This window comes from Hordeum vulgare, chromosome 5H (genome assembly GCF_904849725.1).
Source record: "Hordeum vulgare subsp. vulgare chromosome 5H, MorexV3_pseudomolecules_assembly, whole genome shotgun sequence".
NCBI classification, from domain to species: Eukaryota; Viridiplantae; Streptophyta; class Magnoliopsida; order Poales; family Poaceae; genus Hordeum; species Hordeum vulgare.
In genome coordinates this window covers 450521612-450543427 of record NC_058522.1, presented here as the reverse complement: position 1 = coordinate 450543427, position 21816 = coordinate 450521612, and positions in this window count along the sequence as shown.

Genomic DNA, 21816 nt, shown 5'->3' with positions numbered 1-21816 from the left:
ATCCCCAAGCTTAGGCTTTTACGGCATCCTTGAATTAACTTGGGGTGCCTTGGGCATCCTCAAGCTTGATCTCTTGCCACTCTTTATCTTTTTGTCCATAAGAACTTCACCCAAAACTTGAAAACTTCACAACACAAAACTTAAACAGAAACTCGTGATAACATTAGCATAAGAAAGCAAACCACCACTTCCTTAGGTACTGTAGCAAACTTAAATTCTACTTATGTTGATGTTGGGTTACTGTATTTTAAATCTTCCATGGCTAATACCCCCCGATACTATCCATAGTTTCATCAAAATAAGCAACCAACTCAACAAAAACAGAATTTGTTAACTGTAGAAATCTGTATACTTCGTATACTTCTGGTACTTCAAAAAATCTGAAAACTTACAACAGTCTGAAGAATTTGCGTAGCAATCATTAGCAAAAAGAATAAACTCAAAATCTCTTACAGAAAAAAAAATGAAAATTCGTTTCGTGAGCAGAAAGTTTCTGTCTTTTCCAGCATGACCAAACGATCATCCCCAAGACTAATCATAACGGTTTTGCTTGGCACAAACGCAAAAAGAAACACAAAAAACACAATCATAACAGAATTATGAAAGTGTGGAAAACAAAAAACAGAAAGAAAAAGGATAGATTAGTTGGGTTGCCTCCCAACAAGCGCTATTGTTTAACGCCCTTAGCTAGGCATAAGGTGATGGAATCACGTATAGTCATCCTTGGTGCTCAAACCATAAGTAGCGTGATCATTTATCATCTTAAGATATTCATCTTTATTGGATGACTCACCACTAACTTTAGGAACAAAAATAGACTTGACGGTCTTTTTGAGAGTGAGATTTGGAGTATTTTGCACAGCGGCAAAAGCAGAACCCTAGTTGGTTATGACACCTTCTAGTTTGCCAATTCTAGAGGAATCATTAACTAGAGGTTCCTTCTCCCTTAAATTTTTCAAGACCATTCCCACTTTGGATCCATACTGAGTAATATGATTGTGGATCTTTCTGTCCAAATCCTTAATGAGTTCAATTGTGGCAATTTTGTTTTCAATATCGTCAAGCCTTTACATCACGTGTTCCAAGGTCAAGGTAGTTCCATTAACCATGAGCGGGGGTGAGCCTACCAAATTCATGATAGCTCCATAGGAGTCAACAGTATAGCTCCCCAAAAAAATCCCGCCTACGATGGTATCAAGGATATACCTATTCCAAGGAGAGATTCCAAGATAAAAACTGCGAAGAAGAACGGCATTGGATTGCTTACGAGTAGATCTACTTTGAGTATTGCAAATCCGGTACCAAGCGTCCTTTAAATTTTCTTCCTCATTCTGCCTGAAATTGAGAACTTCGTTCACAGGGGTATCGTTTGGGGTAGTGGGTATAGCCATTGATGGACTATCCCACACACAAACGAGCAGGAGGTAAGCGGGCAAAAGAGAACGGAGAAAAGGCAAAGAGGGAAAACGGCAAAGGAGAAAGGCAAAAAGGCAAAAGGAAATGGCAAAGGAGAAAGGCAAATGAAAACGGCAAATGTGAAGCGGGGGAGAGGAAAACGAGAGGCAACTGGCAAAAAAGGTAAATGGAAGAGATGAGTTTGTGACACCTACTTGGATAGATCTCCTCCCCGGCAACGGCGCCAGAAATCCTTCTGCTACTGCGACAACAGACCTTCCCTGGCAACGGCGCCAGGAATCCTGCTGCTACGGCTACGCCTATAGGGACTTACTTAGAAAATATGCAAAGGATTTCCCCATGGCCTTGGAGCCTTGCGTGGTGTTCCCTTGAAGAGGAAAGGGTGATGTAGCACAACGGCGGTAAGTATTTCCCTTAGTTTTGAGAACCAAGGTATCAATCCAGTAGGAGGAGAACGTCAAGTCACAAGTACCTGCACAAACACAAAGAGCTTGCACCCAACGTTATGAAGGGGTTGTCAATCCCTTATAGATTGTTTGCAAAGTGAGAACTGAAAGCAAAGAGTAAACAAAGCAAAGTAAAAGTGAAAGTGGAAACGATAGTTGCGAATAGACCCGGGGGCCGTAGTGTTCACTAGTGGCTTCTCTCATGAAAGCAAGTAGACGGTGGGTGAACGAATTACTGTCGAGCAATTGATAGAACCACGCAAAGTCGTGACGTTATCTCACGCAATGATTATATCTATAGGCATCACGTCCAAAACAAGTAGACCGATACTTTCTTCATCTACTACTATTACTCCACACGTCGACCGCTATCCAGCATGCATCTAGAGTATTAAGTCCAAAAGAACAGAGTAACGCCTTAAGCAAGATGACATGATGTGGATGGACAATCTCATATCTACTATAAAAGCCCATCTTGTTACCCTTGATGGCAACAACAAAATGCGTGCCTTGCTGCCCCTTCTGTCACTGGGTGTCACATCCCTAACCCTTAAGCAAGTTAGTCTTGTGCTCATGTCTTCTTTGCATTTGCATCTAAGATTTTCCAACAAGATCAAGAAAGTGGCAAAGGAAAAACTCAAAAACCTAGCCACTACTTTAAATAAAGAAAATCTCAAACTAGTTAAAATCAATGAACCCAAAATGGCCTCAAGAAATGTTCAAACTTTGTGATAAATCATGAAAGTAAATAAGCATTGGAGAAAACTATTTTCTTGACACTTTAAGCATTTTAAATAAATGCAAAAAGCCACTCGTTTCAAACTTTAAATTTGAAATCAGAAACTATAAATTTTCAAAAATGTTGAAAACTTTGGAAATGGTTGGGAATATTATAACAAATATTCAGGTGTGTTTAAAATAATTTTTACCACCATTTTGGAGCTGAAATAAATAGCAAAACATTATTTAGCAAAACAGAACAAAACAGAAAAGAATTAAGAAGAAGAAAAACATTACCTGTCGCCTGAGGAGGCCCAGCCCACCAGGGGCAGGGTCGTCTTCTTCCTCTGCCTTCTGGCACAGGGGAGATCGACCACGGCGGCCCCTCCACCTCCTGCTTCGCCGTGGCGAGCTCCAGAGCCCCCCGGAATAGCGCGACGACGGGGATAAGCTCCCCGAGGCCTCCTCTATCCATTCCTAGCGATAGCTCTCTCCCTCCTCTCGGATCTTTTCCTCCTCCTGCTGCCGCCATTACCACGAGCTCGAGCTCGAGCCGCAGCGCTTCTAGCCACGGAAACATTCCTCCGAGTAGTCCGTTAGCTCCGCCTCGTCGTTCTGGTCCTCTCTGCAGAAGCCGAAGCTTCCCCGAGCTCTGCATCGCCCCAACGCCATCGTCTTCCACCTCCGGCCGCCGGAACTCTCCCGTCGATTCGCTCCCTCCGGCGCACCCCCGAGCCCTTCATCAACACCATCGGAACCACCGTGAGCTCGTTGTCGTTTCCCCTCTCGCCCCACGCTCTTCCGTGCATCGTAGCCCCGTTCCCCACCAAGGCCGAGAGCTTCTCGCCGCCGGTCATGTCGTCGCCGTCGCTATGGTGTTTGATCCACGCGCTCGAGCTAGGGATCGAGCTCCTGGAGCCTCCAGGAGCGTGATGAGCCCCTCAGCTGCCCTCCCCGTGCCCTAGAGCCATCGCTCGTAGAAGGCCGAGCTTCGGCCGCCGCTTCGGCTCGTCGCCGGCGCCTCTTCCGGCGACCCTAGCCACCCCTGATACCCCTGCTAGATCGGCTACTTCGCCAGCGTTCCGTAGCTGCAAACTGCGTTCGAATTGGTGTTGTGCAGCGCCGTTTAGGTCGTCTCCGGCGAGCCCTCCGCCGCGGGCTTGGTCGCCGGCGACCACCCTCCGGTGGGGGCCGACGTGGCAAAGCTAATCCAGCAGATTAGAAGCTTAATCTCTCGCTGACAGTGGGCCCAAGGCCAAGTCAACTCAGTTTAGGGGCTGGTCAGCGCGGGATTAGTCCCAGAGAGGCTCACCAGTGGGTCCCCCCTGTCAGGTTTGACCTGAACAGGTCGGCTGACCTGCTGACGTCAGTCTGATGCAATAAAAAGAATTTCCAGTATAGAAATAATTCCAGTAAATTGCTAAAACTTGTAAAAATCATAGAAATTAATCTGTAACTCCAATGAAAATAATTTATACATGAAAAAGTATCAGAAAAATTCAAGGATTCTGATTATGCTATTTTCAACCATGTTTGAAAAAGTTACAGAACCCTAAAATGTGGAATAAGGAATAATTCAATTCTTATAATTACTTTTTAAATGGAATTTGGAAAATTATTCAAATTTCATTATGAATGCAAAGATCACACACTGTCCTAATTACAAATAAGTACCATAACATGACATTTCATGCATGCTAACATCAAGTTGATCTGAGCATCAGGTCGAATCAATTAAAGCGGTATCCGAGAATACCCCGTTTGAATTGATATTCGAATGTGATTCAAATCAACTCTAAACCTAATGCATGTTGATTATAATAACTTATCACCTTGCATTCTCATGCCATGCTCATGCATCATTTTGATTGCATATGATCGTTATTGAATGTTGCCATTTATTTCGGTAGGCTCCGCACCCTCGGATCCCACCGAATATCCGTCTGACGGATATCGTTCCTCCTCTGAGCAACAAGGCAAGCAACCCTTTTGATCATCCCGATAAATTCCATGTTCTTTCTCCTGCACCTATTTATTGCATTAAGATCAATGCTTCAACTGCTTTTGCCACGATAGTTGAACCCACTTCCTTTGCATGACCTAACCTTGTCACAGTAAATAGCTGAACCTTGCAACCAAGCATACCTGGTAGTTGCTTGAGCTATGATGTGCCTTATCCTGCTATGCATGCTATGCTTAGAGTTGTGTATGGTCTGTCATCTGGGAGATGAACAGAATTGTGGAATGTGTTCGGTGAGCAAAGGTTGTGTGTTGAACTTGATTTGGTAAAGGTACCGGTGAAAGGCTGTGTAGGAGTACATGGCGGGTTGTTTCATTGGAACCGTCCTTAGGAACTGAGTTCCGTGTATGTAATCCAGGGCTAGATACTACCACATGCTGGGCCCTGAAATATGACCCCGCTCGGCCTATTAATCGCGTAGTACTTGGTCCAGGAGTTGCAAGTAGTTTCTGGTGTTTATAGTAATGCTGGAGGCCGTGCATGGTGCTGACCTGAGAGGTGGGCCGTGATGCGGTAGGCAGTGGCACGGTGTACCAAGTGGCACCCGGATGGTGGGCTTGGGAACCCTGCGCACATTGTTTGAGGCCGTGGCGGAAACCTCGGCCGGACTTCCGTACGGGTCACTCTCAGATAGGCGATAAACCTGGACTAAGTACTAGTGTGGTTAACGGTCGTGGCCGACTCCCTCGCTGGGCTTCCGCTTGAAGGTTGCCGAGGTGCATGACGTGCACATGGCGATAAGTGGCGAGAGCGTGTGTGACGAAGTACACCCCTGCAGGGTTATGATCTATTCGAATAGCCGCGTCCGCGGATATGGACTACTTGGAGACATATGTTGTTCATAGATAACTTCAATGGCTACTCATAAAATTGCCAAGATAAGCGTGAGTGTCGTGGACGGCATTTCCGTACGGAGACGGAATGATTCCACGATAGTGTATTGTTGTGGTGTTAGTGGACTCGTGTGCGAGAAATCAAGTTGTCAAAATTATTTAAAAATGCAAGTTGTCTAGCCACGAGTCAAATGCTGGCTTTCCGCATGAAACCCCACAATACCTTTTGATACCTTGCATGAGTATTTAGTTATCCTAAAGTCTTGCTGAGTACCTTCGTACTCATGTTTGGTTAATACATGTTGCAGAGGTTGCTAATGACCCTAATGGAGGGTTCTTCGTAGACATCGACGACGACGAGTAGCTGGTGTCCCAGCTACGATCTGGCCCTACGTTGGATCTGTAGTATAGTCAGGCCATGTGCCTTCTAGTTGCCCTGTCTGTACTGAGACAGTTTAAACTCTTCCGCTGGCTTGTAACTGAATGACTGCTATTATGGGTCGTGAGACCCTTAATGTGTAATATTATGTGTGTGGCTCTTCCGAGCCTCTTAAATAAAGGTTGTATGTTTATGGTTATGTTGTGATGCCATCGATGTATCTATACATATCGGTATGCCATGCGTACGTGTGTCGTACTTGATATGTATGGGGTTCGATTACCTAGTCGTGAACTTTAGTAGCACTCCTTACAAGGAAATGCCCCTTTGTGATCCAATGAGCCTTGGTAGTTCACTACTGCTCCGGACGTATTGGTTGACCGACATGTGTCCTTCTTAGCTGTTGTGTCTGTCCTCTTTGGGGAAATGTCACGCGACGTAATGGGGTCCTTGTAGCTTGCTACGACTCGTCTACATTCGCTGATGACCGACACCTGCTTTGTTGGGTCATGTATGCCTGTCCTTGTGCGGAACTGCCACTTCGGTTTGTGACTAGACATGTCGATCCGGGTTCTTTGACATTGGAATGCTAGCGACACTATTGCATACGCGAGTCAAAAGACGCAAACGGTCCCGGCTAAGGTAAGGCTGCAGCCGAGGAGTTAACCGTGCGTGAGACCGCAAAGGGATGCGATGTGTTACAGGCTAGATTCCTATGGCTTAGGATCGGGGTCCCGACACTGGGAAAGGTCACCACACGGTATGAACCCAAAACCAAGCACTTCTCCCATTGCAAGAATCATAGATCTAGTTGGCCAAACAAAACCAAAGACTCGGAGAGACTTACAAGGATATCAAATCATGCATCTAAGAAATTAGCAAAGACTCAAATATAATTCATACATAATCTGATCACAAATTCACAATTCATCGGATCTCGACAAACACGCCGCCAAAGAGGATTACATCGGATGGATCTCCATGAAGATCATGGAGAACTTTGTATTGAAGATCCAAGAGAGAGAAGAAGCCATCTAGATACTAACTATGGACCCGTAGGTCTGAAGTAGACTACTCACGAGCCATTGGAGAGGCAATGATCTTGATGTAGAAGACCTCCAACTCCAAAGTCCCCTCCAGCAAGGCACCGGGAAGGGTCTCCAGATGAGATCTTGCGGAAACGGAAGCTTGCGGCGGCAGAAAAGTGTTTTCGTGGATGCCCTGATTTTTTCTGGATTTTTAGGGAATTTATAGGCCAAATAGCTAGGGCAGGGGAGCGCTAGGGAGGCCGCAAGCCTGGTTGTCGCGGGCCCCCCTGGTCGCGGCAACAGGGCTTGTGGGCTCCCTGTGAGCCCACTGCCTTAGCCCTCAAGACTCCCGATATTATTTTGTTCTAGAAAAATTTATTTCGGGGATTTTATTCCGTTTGGACTCCGTTCCAAAATCAGATTTGAAAAGAGTCAAAAACACAGAAAAAAAGGAACTGGCACTTGGCACTGGATTAATAAGTTTGTCCCAAAAAAGATATAAAAGGTAAACAAAACATCCAAAGTTGACAAGGTAACATCGTGAAACCATCAAAAATTATAGATACGTTTGAGACGTATCAAGCACAGACTGCCCTTCGTCCACCGTCGGATTCTCCTCATTAGTTTTGCCCTTAGTTTCTTCAACCAGTCTTTCCTTGACCTCCATGACCTCCATTCTTTTCAAATCAGCATTTACTTCTTCATAGACCTGAGGGAGATCGTTCTCCCCGACAGATTCTTGAGACGACATCCATGCCCTAAATCTGCGGCAAAAACAGGCTCAAAACGAAAATAGAGGAGATTTGCGTGATACGAGGGTCAGACCTTTAGGGAGAATATATAATGAATTTTTCCCGGTCAAAAGTTGTACTCCGCAAGAAAACGGAGTCCGGGAGGCACACGAGGTGCCCACAAGCCACCCAGGCCCGGCCAGGGGGGTAGGCCGGGCCTGACAGGCTTGTCGCCTCCTCGTGCACTTTCCGGACTACTTCAAAATTTTCTATTTTTCTAAAAATTCTAAAACGGAGAAAAATTGCTACGTGAAAAGTTTTGGAGTCGGTTTACTTACCGAATCTCATACCTCTTCGTTTTCGGAGTCTGAAACAGCCTCATAAAGATCTCTTATGTACTCCTCCGGAGTTATGGTATTAATGATATTGCTTTCAACATTTATGGAAGTACCTGAGATATAACGCTTGATTCTTTGCCCATTTACAACTCTCGGAAAATTACCTTCCGTGTTGTTGATCTTGATGGCACCAGAACGATACACTTCCTCAACAATGTAAGGACCTTACCATTTAGAGAGAAGCTTGCCTGCAAAAAATCTTAAACGAGAATTTTATAGCAAGACATAATCACCTACATTAAACTCACGTTTCTATATCCTTTTATCATGCCACCTCTTAACTTTTTCTTTGAACTACTTGGCATTTTCATATGCCTGAGCTCTCCATTCATCGAGTGAGCTAATGTCAAATAACCTCTTCTGACCAGCAAGTTTGAAATCAAAGTTGAGCTCTTTGATTGCCCAATAAGCCTTATGCAATAGCTCTAGAGGTAAATGACATGCTTTACCGTAAACCATTTTGTACGGAGACATGCCGATGGGATTCTTATAAGCGGTTCTATAAGACCATAGTGCATCATCAAGCTTCTTAGACCAATTCTTTCTAGACCTATTAACAGTCTTTTGCAGAATTAGTTTAATCTCTCTATTACTTAGCTCTACTTGACCACTGGACTGAGGATGATAGGGCGATGCAATTCTATGGTTGACATCATACTTAGCAAGCGTTTTACGGAAAGCACCATGAATGAAATGTGAACCGCCATCGGTCATTAGATATCTAGGGACTCCAAATCTAGGGAAAATAACTTCTTTAAGCATCCTAATAGAGGTGTTGTGATCAACACTACTAGTTGGGATAGCTTCTACCCACTTAGTAACGTAATCAACAACGACTAGGATATGAGTATACACGTTGGATTTTGGAAAAGGTCCCATATAATCAAAACCCCAAACATCAAATGGTTCAATGACAAGTGAGTAATTCATATGCATTTCCTAACGTTTACTGATATTACCTATTCTTTGACATTCATCACAAGACAAGACAAACTTACAGGCATCCTTGAAGAGAGTGGGCCAATAGAAGCCTGATTGCAATACCTTGTGTGCAGTTCTATCTCCCGCATGGTGTCCTCTGTAAGCCTCGGAGTGACACTTCTGTAGGATCTGTCCCTGTTCATGCTCAGGTACACAACGTCTAATAACACCATCTACTCCTTCTTTATAAAGGTGAGGATCGTCCCAAAAGTAATGTCTCAAATCAAAGAAGAATTTCTTCTTTTGCTCGTATGTGAAACTAGGTAGTACATTTTTGGCAACGATATAATTTGCATAATCAACATACTACGTGAAGCATTGATGACATTCAATTGCTCAGCAGGAAAGCTATCATCAATAGGTTGTGGGTCATCAAGAACATTCTCCAACCTAGACAAGTTATGTGTTGCAGGGTTCTCAGCACCCTTCCTATCAACAACATGCAAATCAAATTCTTGTAGCAAGAGAACCCATCTGATAAGTCTAGGTTTAGCATCTTTATTTTCCATGAGATACTTAATAGCATCATGATCAGTGTGAATTGTGACTTTGGAATCAACTATGTAAGATCTGAACTTTTCACATGCAAACACTACTGCTAAAAAATCCTTTTCAGTTGTAGCATAGTTTCTTTGAGCACTAACTAGAGTTTTACTAGCATAATGAATAACATTCAACTTCTTGTCAACTCTGTGTCCTAGAACTGCACCAATAGCATAATCACTAGCATCACACATGATTTCAAAAGGTAAGTTCCAATCAGGTGGTTGAACAATAAGTGCAGTTATCAAGGCCTTCTTGAGTATTTCAAAGGCTTCCTCACAATCATCGTCAAAAACAAAAGGAATATCCTTTTGCAAGAGATTGGTAAGAGGCCTAGAAATCTTAGAGAAGTCTTTAATGAACCTTCAATAGAAACCAGCATGACCAAGGAAACTTCTTATACCTTTAATGTTCGTAGGGCATGGCATTTTCTCGATCGCATCAACCTTAGCCTTATCAACTTCAATACCCCTTTCAGAAATTTTATGTCCTAAGACAATGCCCTCATTAACCATAAAGTGGCACTTCTCCCAATTCAAGATAAGGTTGGTGTCTTTACATCTCTGCAAAACTCGATCAAGGTTGCTGAGGCAATCATCAAAAGAAGACCCGTAAACGGATAAGTCATCCATGAAAACCTCAACAATCTTTTCACAAAAGTCAGAGAATATAGCCATCATACATCTTTGGAAGGTAGCAGGTGCATTACATAAGCCAAAATGCATACGTCTATAAGCAAAGGTACCGAAAGGGCACGTGAAAGTGGTTTTCTCCTCATCACATTGTGCAATAGGTATTTGGGAGAAACCAGAATAACCATCTAGAAAGCAGAAGTGTGTGTGTTTGGACAATCTGTCTAGCATTTGGTCTATAAAAGGCAAAGGGTAATGGTCTTTCCTAGTGGCTTTATTCAATTTCCTAAAATCAATCACCATCCTATCGCCAGTAATAATCCCGTGTGGGATCAATTCATCTTTGTCATTAGGGACAACGGTAATACCTCCCTTCTTAGGGACGCAATGCACCGGACTTTCCCAATCACTATGAGCAACAGGATAGATAATACCTGCTTCCAGGAGCTTTAGTATTTCTTTTCTTACTACATCTTTCATCTTAGGATTTAATCTCCGTTGATGATCAGCAACTGGTTTGGCATCAGGATCGGTTTTAGTTTTGTGCTGGCATGGAGTGGGACTAATGCCCCTAAGATCATCAAGAGTATATCCAATAGCAGCACAGTGCTTCCTTAGAGTTTTCAATAATTTCTTTTCTTCATACTCTGAAAGGCTAGCACTAATAATAACAGGATATATCTCTTTTTCATCAAGATAGGCATACTTAAGAGTATCAGGTAACTGTTTAAGCTCAAACACAGGATCATCCTTTGGTGGGGGTGGATCTACTAGCAGCTCAACAGGCAAATTATTCTTAAGGATAGGATGTTGTTCAAAGGTAACTCTATCTATCTCGTTCCTTTCATCCATATGCATATCATTTTCATGCTCAAGCAAGTATTGCTCTAAAGGATCAGTAGGAGGCACGTCAATAGAAGCTAGGGCAATAATTTCATCCTTACTAGACAATTCTTTTTCATGAGGTTGTCTACCAAACTTGGAGAAATTGAATCCATGTGACACACCTTCAAAGCCAATAGTGACAGTTTGCTTCTCACAGTCAATATGAGCATTCACAGTATTGAGGAAAGGTCTGCCAAATACGATGGGACAAAAGCTATCTTGTGTGGTAGTAAGAACAAGAAAATCAGCAGGACACTTAGTTTTCCCACACAAGACTTCAACATCTCTAACAATTCCCAAAGGGCAGATAGTATCTCTATTGGCAAGCTGAATAGTGATATCAATAGGTTCCATCTCGACACATGCAATATCGTCTTTAATTTCATCATATAAGGATTGAGGTATTGCACTAACACTAGCACCCACGTCACATAAACCATGATAACAATGATCTCCTATCTTAACAGAAACAACAGGCATGCCAACAATAGGCCTATGTTTGTCTCTAGCATGGGGTTTAGCCATTCTAGCAGCATCTTCACAGAAGTGAATATCATGGCCATCAACATTGTCGGACAGGAGGTCTTTGATAATAGCAATGCTAGGTTCAACTCTAATTTTCTCAGGGGGTGTAGGTGTTCTAATGTAGCCTCTACGTATCACAGTTGAAGCTTTAGAATGATCCTTTATCCTAACAGGGAAAGGTGGTTTCTCAATGTAAGCACTAGGAACAATAGGATCATTATAGGCAATGACTTTCTCTTCAACTGGATTGGGTTTAACTACATTGACTTCTAAGGGAGGATGATATTTAAACCACTTCTCTTTGGGGAGATCAATATGAGCAGCAAACGATTCACACAATGAAGCTACTATCTCAGAGTCAAGTCCATACTTAGCGCTAAAATCACAAAAAGTATTTGTTTCAACAAAGGATTTCACGCAATAAAACTTGAGATTCATACCTGACTCCTTACCTTCATCAAACTCCCAATCTTCAGAATTGAGTTTAATTCTTTCCAATAGATTCCATTTGAAGTCAATATCTCTCTTCATAAAAGAACCGGTACAAGAAGTGTCAAGCATGGTGCGATTATCATGAGAAAGCCGAGCATAGAAGTTCTGAATCATAATTTCTCTCGAGAGCTCATGGTTGGGGCATGAATATAACATTGACTTAAGCCTCCCCCAAGCTTGAGCGATGCTTTCTATGTCACGAGGCCAAAAATTACAAATATAGTTCCGATCACGATGTACTAGATGCATAGGATAAAACTTTTGATGAAATTCCAATTTCAATCGGTTGTAGTTCCATGATCCAGTATCATCACATAGCCTATACCATGTCAATGCCTTATCCCCCAAAGATAAGGGAAATACCTTATTCTTGACCTCATCCTCGGGCAAACCTCCAAGCTTAAATAAACCACAAACTTCATCTACATAGATTAGATGCAAGTCGGGATGTGATGTTCCATCTCCTGTAAAAGAATTAGCCAACAGTTTCTCTAGCACACCCGAAGGAATTTCATAGCAAATATTTTCAGTAGGTGCAGAAGGTTGAGGATCAACTCCTTGTGCTTCCGTTCGAGGTGAAGATACCCCGAACAAGCTCCTCAAAGGATCAGTTTCCATAGTGACAAGTGAAAATAAATTTCAGCACACTATATAAATCTTTCCTTACCAAATTCCACTTACCAAAGGCGCTTCACTCCCCGTCAATGGCACAAGAAAAGAGTCTTGATGACCCACAAGTGTAGGGGATCTATCGTAGTCCTTTCGATAAGTAAGAGTGTCGAAGCCAACGAGGAGCAGAATGAACTTACAAGTGGTTTTCATCATGGTATAGGCTATGTGATGATACTGGATCATGGGACTACAATCGGTTGAAATTGGAATTTCATCAAAAGTTTTATCCTATGCATTTAGTACATCGTGATCGGAATTATATTTATAACTTTTGGCCTCGTGACAGGGAAAGCATAGCTCAATCTTGGGGGAGGCATAAATCAAGGCTATATTCATGCCCCAATCATGAGCTCTCGAGAGAAATTATCACTCAAAACTTTTATGCTCGGCTTTCTCATGAAGATCGTACCATGCTTGACACTTCTTGTACCGGTTCTTTTATGAAGAAGGATATTGACCACAAGTGGAATTTATTGGAAAGAATCAAACGTAACTCTGAAGATTGGGAGCTTGAATAAGGTAAGGAGTCAGGTATGAATTTCGAGTTTGATTGCGTTAAATCTTTGGTTGAAACAAACACTTCTAGAGATTTTAGCGCTAAGTATGGACTTGACTCTGAGATAGTAGCTTCTCTATGTGAATCTTTTGCTGCTCATATTGATCTTCCAAAAGAGAAGTGGTTTAAGTATCATCCTCCCGTAGAAGTCAACATAGTTAAACCCAATCTAGTTGAAGAGAAAGTCATTGCCTATAATGACTCTATTGTTCCTTGTGCCTACACTGATAAACCACCTTACCCTGCTAGGAAAAAGGATTATTCTAAAGCTTCAACTGTGATATGTAGGGGTTACATTAGACCACTTGCACCCCCTAAGGAAATTAGAGTTGACCCTAGTGTTGCTATTATCAAAGATCTCTTAGTCGAAGACATAGACGGGCTTGTTATCAAATTCTGTGAGGACTCCGCTAGAATTGCTAAACCTCACGTGAAAGACAAATACGGACCTGTAGTTGGCCTGCCCGTTGTTTCTGTCAAGATAGGAGATCACTGTTATCATGGTTTATGTGATATGGGTGCTAGTGTTAGTGCAGTACCCCAGTCCCTATATGATGAAATCAAAGATGAGATTGCACCTGCTGAGTTAGAACCCATTGATGTCACTATTACGCTAGCTAATAGAGACACTATTTGCCCTGTGAGAATTGTGAGAGACATAGAAGTCCTGTGTGGTAAGATGAAGTATCCTACTGATTTCCTCGTCCTTGCTACTGCACAAGATAGCTTTTTTCCCATCATATTTGGTAGACCCTTTATCAACACTGTCAATGCTCATATTGATTGCGTTAAACAGACTGTCACCGTTAGTTTCGAGGGTGTGTCTCATGAATTTAACTTCTCCAAGTTTGGAAGACAACCCCATGAAAAAGAGTCGTCTGGTAGGGATGAAATCATTGCTCTTGCCTCTATTGTCGTACCTCCTACGGATCCTTTAGAGAAATATCTGCTTGAGCATGAAAATGATATGCATATGGATGAAAAAGATGAGATAGATAAAATTGTTTTAGAACAATATCCTATTCTTAAGATTAATCTGCCTGTTGAACTGCTTAGGGATCCTCCCCACCAAAGGGTGATCATGTGTTTGAGCTTAAATAGTTACCAGATACTCTTAAGTATGCCTATCTTGATGAGAAGGAGATATATCCTGTTATTATTAGTGCTCATCTCTCGAATCACGAAGAGAAGAAGTTATTAAAAACTTTGAGGAAGCACCGTGCTGCTATTGGATATACTCTTGATGATCTTAAGGGTATTAGTCCCACTCTATGTCAGCACAAGATTAAAACCGATCCTGATTCTAAGCCAGTTGCTGATCATCAACGGAGATTAAATCCTAGGATGAAAGAGGTCGTGAAAAAAGAAATATTAAAGCTTCTGGAAGCAGGAATCATTTATCATGTTGCTCATAGTGATTGGGTAAGTCCAGTACATTGCGTACCTAAGAAGGGAGGTATCACCGTCGTTCCTAATGATAAGAATGAACTAATCCCACAGAGGATTATTACTGGCTATAGGATGGTGATCGACTTCCGGAAACTGAACAAGGGAACTAGGGAAGACCATTACCCTTTGTCGTTTATCACCAAATGCTAGAAAGGCTATCTAAACACACACACTTCTACTTTCTAGACGGTTATTCTGGTTTTTCCCAAATACCTGTTGCACAATCTGATCAGGAGAAAACCACTTTCACCTGCCCCTTCGGTACCTTTACTTATAGACGTATGCCTTTTGGCTTATGCAATGCACCTGCCACCTTTCAAAGATGTATGATGGCCATATTCTCTGACTTTTGTGAAAAGATTGTTGAGGTTTTCATGGATGATTTCTCTGTTTACGGTTCTTCCTTTGACGATTGCCTCAGCAACCTTGATCGAGTCTTACAGAGATGCAAAGATACCAACCTCGTCTTGAACTAGGAGAAGTGCCACTTCATGGTTAATGAAGGCATCGTCTTAGGACACAAAATCTCTGAGAAAGGCATTGAAGTTGATAAGGCTAAGGTTGATGCAATTGAGAAAATGCCTTGCCCCACAGATATCAGAGGTATACGAAGTTTCCTAGGTCATGATGGTTTCTATAGAAGGTTCACTAAAGACTTCTCTAAGATTTCTAGGCCTCTTACCAACCTCTTGCAGATGGATGTTCCTTTTGTTTTTGATGAGGATTGTGAGGAAGCTTTCGAAATACTTAAGAGGGCCTTGATAACATCACCTATTGTTCAACCACCTGATTGGAACTTGCCCTTTGAAATCATGTGCGACGCTAGTGATTATGCTGTTGGTGTTGTTCTAGGACAAAGAGTTGACAAGAAGTTGAATGTTATTCACTATGCTAGTAAAACTCTAGACAGTGCCCAAAGAAATTATGCCACTACGGAGAAGGAATTTTTAGCAGTCGTGTTTGCATGTGAAAAGTTCAGATCTTATATAGTAGACTCAAAAGTCATTATTCATTCTGATCATGCTGCTATTAAGTACCTTATGGAGAAGAAGGACGCTAAGCCTAGGCTAATCAGATGGGTTCTCTTGCTACACGAATTTGATCTGCACGTTGTTGACCGAAAGGGTGCTGATAACCCTGTAGCAGATAACTTGTCCAGGCTAGAGAATGTCCTTGATGACCCACGACCTATTGATGACAGCTTTCCCGATGAGCAATTGAATGTCATCCGCACTTCACATAGTGCACCGTGGTATGCTGATTACGCAAACTATATCGTAGCCAAATACATACCACCCAGTTTCACCTACCAGCAAAAGAAGAAATTCTTCTTTGATTTGAGACGCTACTTTTGGGATGATCCTCACCTTTATAAGGAAGGAGTAGATGGTGTTATTAGATGTTGTGTGCCTGAAGATGAACAGGGACAGATCCTGTAGAAGTGTCATTCCGAAGCCTACGGAGGACACCATGCTAGAGATAGAACTGCTCATAAGGTATTGCAATCAGGTTTCTATTGGCCCACTCGCTTCAAGGATGCCCGTAAGTTTGTCTTGTCTTGTGAAGAATGCCAAAGAATAGGGAACATCAGTAAACGTCAGGAAATGCCTATGAACTATTCACTTGTCATTGAACCATTTGATGTTTGGGGCTTTGATTATATGGGACCCTTCCCGAGTTCCAATGGGTATACTCACATCTTAGTTGTTGTCGATTACATCACTAAGTGGGTAGAAGCAATCCCCACTAAAAATTCTGATCACCACACCTCTATTAAGATGCTTAAAGAAGTCATTTTCCCAAGATTTGGAGTCCCTAGATATCTGATGACTGATGGCGGTTCACACTTCATTCATGGTGTTTTCCGCAAGATGCTCGCTAAGTATGATGTCAACCATAGAGTTGCATCTCCTTGTCATCCTCAGTCTAGTCGTCAAGTGGAGTTGAGTAATAGGGAGATCAAATTGATCTTACAAAAGACTGTCAATAGATCTCGAAAGAATTGGTCTAGCAAACTTGACGATGCACTATGGGCTTATAGGACTGCTTATAAGAATCCCATGGGCATGTTGCCGTATAAAATGGTTTACGGTAAGGCATGTCATTTACCTCTTGAGCTAGAACACAAAGCTTATTGGGCAATCAAAGAGCTCAACTTTGATTTCAAACTTGTCGGTGACAAGCGGTTGTTTGATATCAGCTCATTAGATGAATGGAGGGCCCAGGCATATGAGAATGCCAAATTGTTCAAGGAAAACGTTAAGAGATGGCACGATAAAATAATACAAAAACATGAGTTCAATGTAGGTGATTATGTCCTGCTATACAATTCTCGCTTAAGATTCTTCGCACGCAAGCTTCTCTCTAAATGGGAAGGTCCCTACTTTGTCGAGGAAGTATATCATTCCGGTGCCATCAAAATCAATAACACGGAAGGTAATTTTCCTAGAGTGGTAAATGGGCAAAGAATCAAGCATTATATCTCTGGTACTCCCATAAATGTTGAGAGCAATATCATCAATATCATAACTCCAGAGGAGTACATAAGGGATGTTTATCAGCCTCTTTCAGACTCTGAAAACGAAGAGGTATGTGTTTCGGTAAGTAATTAGACTCCAAAACTTTTCCAGTAGAAAATTTTCTCCGTTTTGGAATTTATGGAAAAATAGAAAAATAAAAAGCAGTCCGGAGAGCGCACGAGGCGGCCACAAGCTTGGTAGCCACGGCCTCCCCCTGGCCGCGGCTACAGGGCTTGTGGGCACCTCCTGTGCCTCCCGGACTCCGTTTTCTTGCGGAGCACTCCTTCTGGTCCAGAAAAAATCATTATATATACGCCCGAGGGTTTTGATCTCCGTATCGCGCAATTTTCCTATGTTTTTCATTTCGAGCCTGTTTCTGTTGCAGATCTAGATCGTCGTGACTTCCCCAAAAGCTCCTAAGGACAAGATCTTCGAGAAGGTCATCAATCCCTACCTCACGGAAGTGCTGAAACACCCTCAATCTATTGAGATGCGTGAGGGGATGTTGCACATCCGTGATGTTGAGGGGCCTAACAAGACCGGAATCGTGGAGACGAGGCTCGAAGCAATGGAGCAACAAGTCTTCAAGTGCCAAGGGATGGTGGAGCATGGACTCAACGCTAACCACATGATGATCACGGAGTTCACCAACAAGCACAAGATGGATGCCAATGACATTGGGAATCACCTCTCTAGGCTCTATGACAGGGTTGATCAACTCCAGAGCCAGATCTATGACCTGTAGAACCAAAACTGTGAGTATGAGTATAGATTTAAATCAATACGGTTGGGTGCAGATTTGAGGATTCCGGCGACTCGTTCATCCTGCCATGATGGAGCACCTATGCCTTGGAAGACGGAGGATCAAACTCATGTTGCAACTCCTCCACCACCACCACCAAAGGAAGACAACTGAGCATTGGTATGGGCAACTCCCTTGGCTTGTGCCAAGCTTGGGGGAGTTGCCCTCGTATCGTATCACCTTTATATCTTTTGCTTTTACCTTTGTTTTAGTTCTTTCCTTTTCAGTTTTTATTTCTTCTCTTAGTGGGATAAGTCTTTAGTGTTTAGTTTGAGTCTTTTGCCTTGTGTCTCCCCTGATGTATTCGAGCTTGCGAGCTATATAATAAAGAGTATCTTAGTCAAGGGCTTTGTTTTGTGTCGTGATCAAAAGTATGAAAAGAACGATAGCATGAAAGATCATGAGATGATCTTATGGAAAGTGATAGCTTCACATATAACAAGTATGATGATTGAAACTTGTTGAGAATAGACCAACATAGACCCCAGTCATTGTTGCAATTAATAAGAAGTAATAAGGAAAGAGAGGTTCATATATAAATATATCAACTTAGACACTTTCTATAATTATGAGCACTCACCAAACTATTACATGCTTAGAAGTAGATGTTGGACAAGGAAGACAACATAATGAATTGTGTTTTCCTGATTCCAAACAATGTTATATGTCTAGAGATCCCTTAGCATGTGACGATTGCTTCCACCTCATATTAGCCAAAACTTCCGTACTAAGTAGAAATACTACTTGTGCATCCATAAACCTTCAACCCAGTTTTGCCATAAGAGTCCACCATACCTACCTATGGATTGCGTAAGATCCTTCAAGTAAGTTGTCATCGGTGCAAGCAATAAAAAGTTGCTACATAAAGTATGTATGATTTATTAGTGTGTGGAAAATAAACTTTGTACGAACCTGTGATGAGGAAGACATAAAAGCGACAGACTGCATAATAAAGTTCTTTATCACAGGGGGCAATATAAAGTGACGTTCCTTTATACTAAGAGGTCGTATATCCAAACCTTAAAAGCGCATGACAACCTCTGCTTCCCTCTGTGAAGGGCCTATCTTGTACCTTTACTTTTGTCCTTGTGAAAGTCATGGTGATCAACACCAATTCCCTATTCCGTCTTCATCTTGGTGAACGTCATATGCTAGGGAAAGATCTATATTCATATTTCAACTTGGAGATGAGTACTTATGCTTTATTATTGTTGACTTTACCCTTGAGGTAAATGGTTGGGAGGCAAAACTATAAGCCCCTATCTTTCTCTGTGTCCAGCTGAAACTTTGATACCATGTGTACCACGTGAGTTGTAACAATTGTGGAAAACAAAAGAGATGATTGAGTATGTGGATTTGCTTTACAAGCTCTTATTTGACTCTTTCTGATGTTATGATAAATTGCAATTGCTTCAATGACTATGGACTGTTGTTGGCTACTTCTCGATAAGGTTTTTGATTCATACTTTTCTTTGTGAAGGAATTGTTACTTTCTCATAAGAATCTTTATGATGTATTGTTGTTCTATGTGTGATCATGATGCCCTCATGTTCGCATTATGTTTTATCGACACCTTCATCCCTAAACATGTGGACATGTTTATGGATCTTGGTTTTCGCTTGAGGACAAGCGAGGTCTAAGCTTGGGGGAGTTGATACGTCCATTTTGCATCATGCTTTCATGTTGATATTTATCGCTTTATGGACTGTTATTATACTTTGTGGTACCATACTTATGCCTTTTCTCTCTTATTTTGCAATGTTTATTTGAAGAGGGAGAATACCGGCAACTAGAATTCTGGACTGGAAAAGGAGCAAGTCTGAGTCCTCTATTCTACGCAACTCCAAGTCGAGAGGAGCTTTTTCGAGGAGGCGCCGCCGCCACGAGGCGGAATTTGAGCAGAACCAATCTAGAGCTCCGGCACGACGATCCTGCCGAGGAAACTTCCCTCTCAGAGGGGGAAATCGTCACGATCATCATCACCAACACTCCTCTCGTCGGAGGGGAGTCATCTCCATCAACATCTTCATCGGCACCATCTCCTATCCAAACCTTAGTCTATCTCTTGTAACCAATCGTCGTCTCGCGACGCCGATTGGTACCCGTAAGGTTTCTAGTAGTGTTGATTACTCTTTGTAGTTGATGCTAGTTGGATTATTGGGTGGAAGAGTTTATGTTCAGATCCTTGATGCTACTCATTACACCTCTGATCATGATTATGATTATGCTTTGTGAGTAGTTACTTTTGTTCCTGGGGACATGGGATAGGTCATGCTAATAATAGTCATGTGAATTTGGTATTCGTTCGGTATTTTGATATGTTGTATGTTGTTTTTCCTCTAGTGGTGTTATGTGAACATCGACTACATAACACTTCACCATTATTTGGGCCTAGAGGAAGGCATTGGGAAGTAGTAAGTAGATGATGGGTTGCTAGAGTGACAGAAGCTTAAACCCTAGTTTATGTGTTGCTTCGTAAGGGGCTGATTTGGATCCACTAGTTTAATGCTATGGTTAGACTTTGTCTTAATTCTTGTTTCTTAGTTGCGGATGCTTCCGAGAGGGGTTAATCATAAGTGGGATGCTTGCCCAAGTAAGGGCAGTACCCAAGCGCCGGTCCACCCACATATCAAACTATCAAAGTAACAAATGTGAATCATATGAACATGATGAAACTAGCATGACAGAAATTCTCGTGTGTCCTCGGGAGCGTTTTTCCTCTTGTAAGACTTTGTTAAGGCTTGTCCCTTGCTACAAAATGGATTGGGCCACTTTGCTGCACTGTTGCTATTACTTGTTACTTTTCACCTGCTACGTTTCACCTCACTACACCATCACTTGTTACCGCTACTTTCAGTGCTTGCAGTTATTACCTTGCTGAAAACCGTTTATCAGAGCCTTCTGCTCCTCGTTGAGTACGACACTCTTACTTATCGAAAGGACTACGATTGATCCCCTATACTTGTGGGTCATCAGCGAGCTGCCTCGGATGTTGTTCATCAGAGAAGGCGTGAGAGCCGTGTCCCACCCAACCTTAACCCTACTCGGTGTGGACCATAACCCACCTCACCAGAACGATCCACAGGTTGAGATTGTCCAGTAGACAATGCAACCCCCGTTGAACCCACAGGCGGCTCAACACTTCCAAACGCCTCAAGGTCACTTCTCCAACCCGGTGGATGATGTGCTGGTTGTGACCTGTCATTTGGAGTCTCTTCCTATCTGTGGGAATACCGCGTTGGAAGTGGAGGCAAGGAACGTCATTGAGATGTTAAAAACAACGGTAGTCCAGCACGCATAGTTTTCATACAGTCGTGATCGTCTACACTCCACGCCGCAGGCAAGCCACATGAAGAGTCGCCCAGATGATCCTCCGGCGGTTTCCAGCGATGGCCGTCGACAATAACCTCAGATCAATCCATCAGAGCCGCCAGGATCAAATGCTCAGGTGCTTGTCAATGCTGCACGATCCGCCCAGCAGGCAGAGGCGGAGGCAGCGGCGACATGGGAGGGTGAGGGGTTCCACCATATATCCAGCTGGCTCCTGGTTACAGTGGGCAAGGAGGAAGGAATGTAGGTGTCCCCTGCCTGTCTTTTGCTCTAAGCAATGAGCGCATGCCCAGAGACTTTAAGGGTCCTCGTAAGGTACCCAACTATATACCCGATCTTGAGCCACGGGCGTGGGTTGGGAGCTATGAGTTGGCTATGGACATGTTGGACGCTAGCGACGTAGTCTAAGCCAAGTATTTCACCATGATGTTGGAAGGGCCGACTCGCACGTGGTTGAAG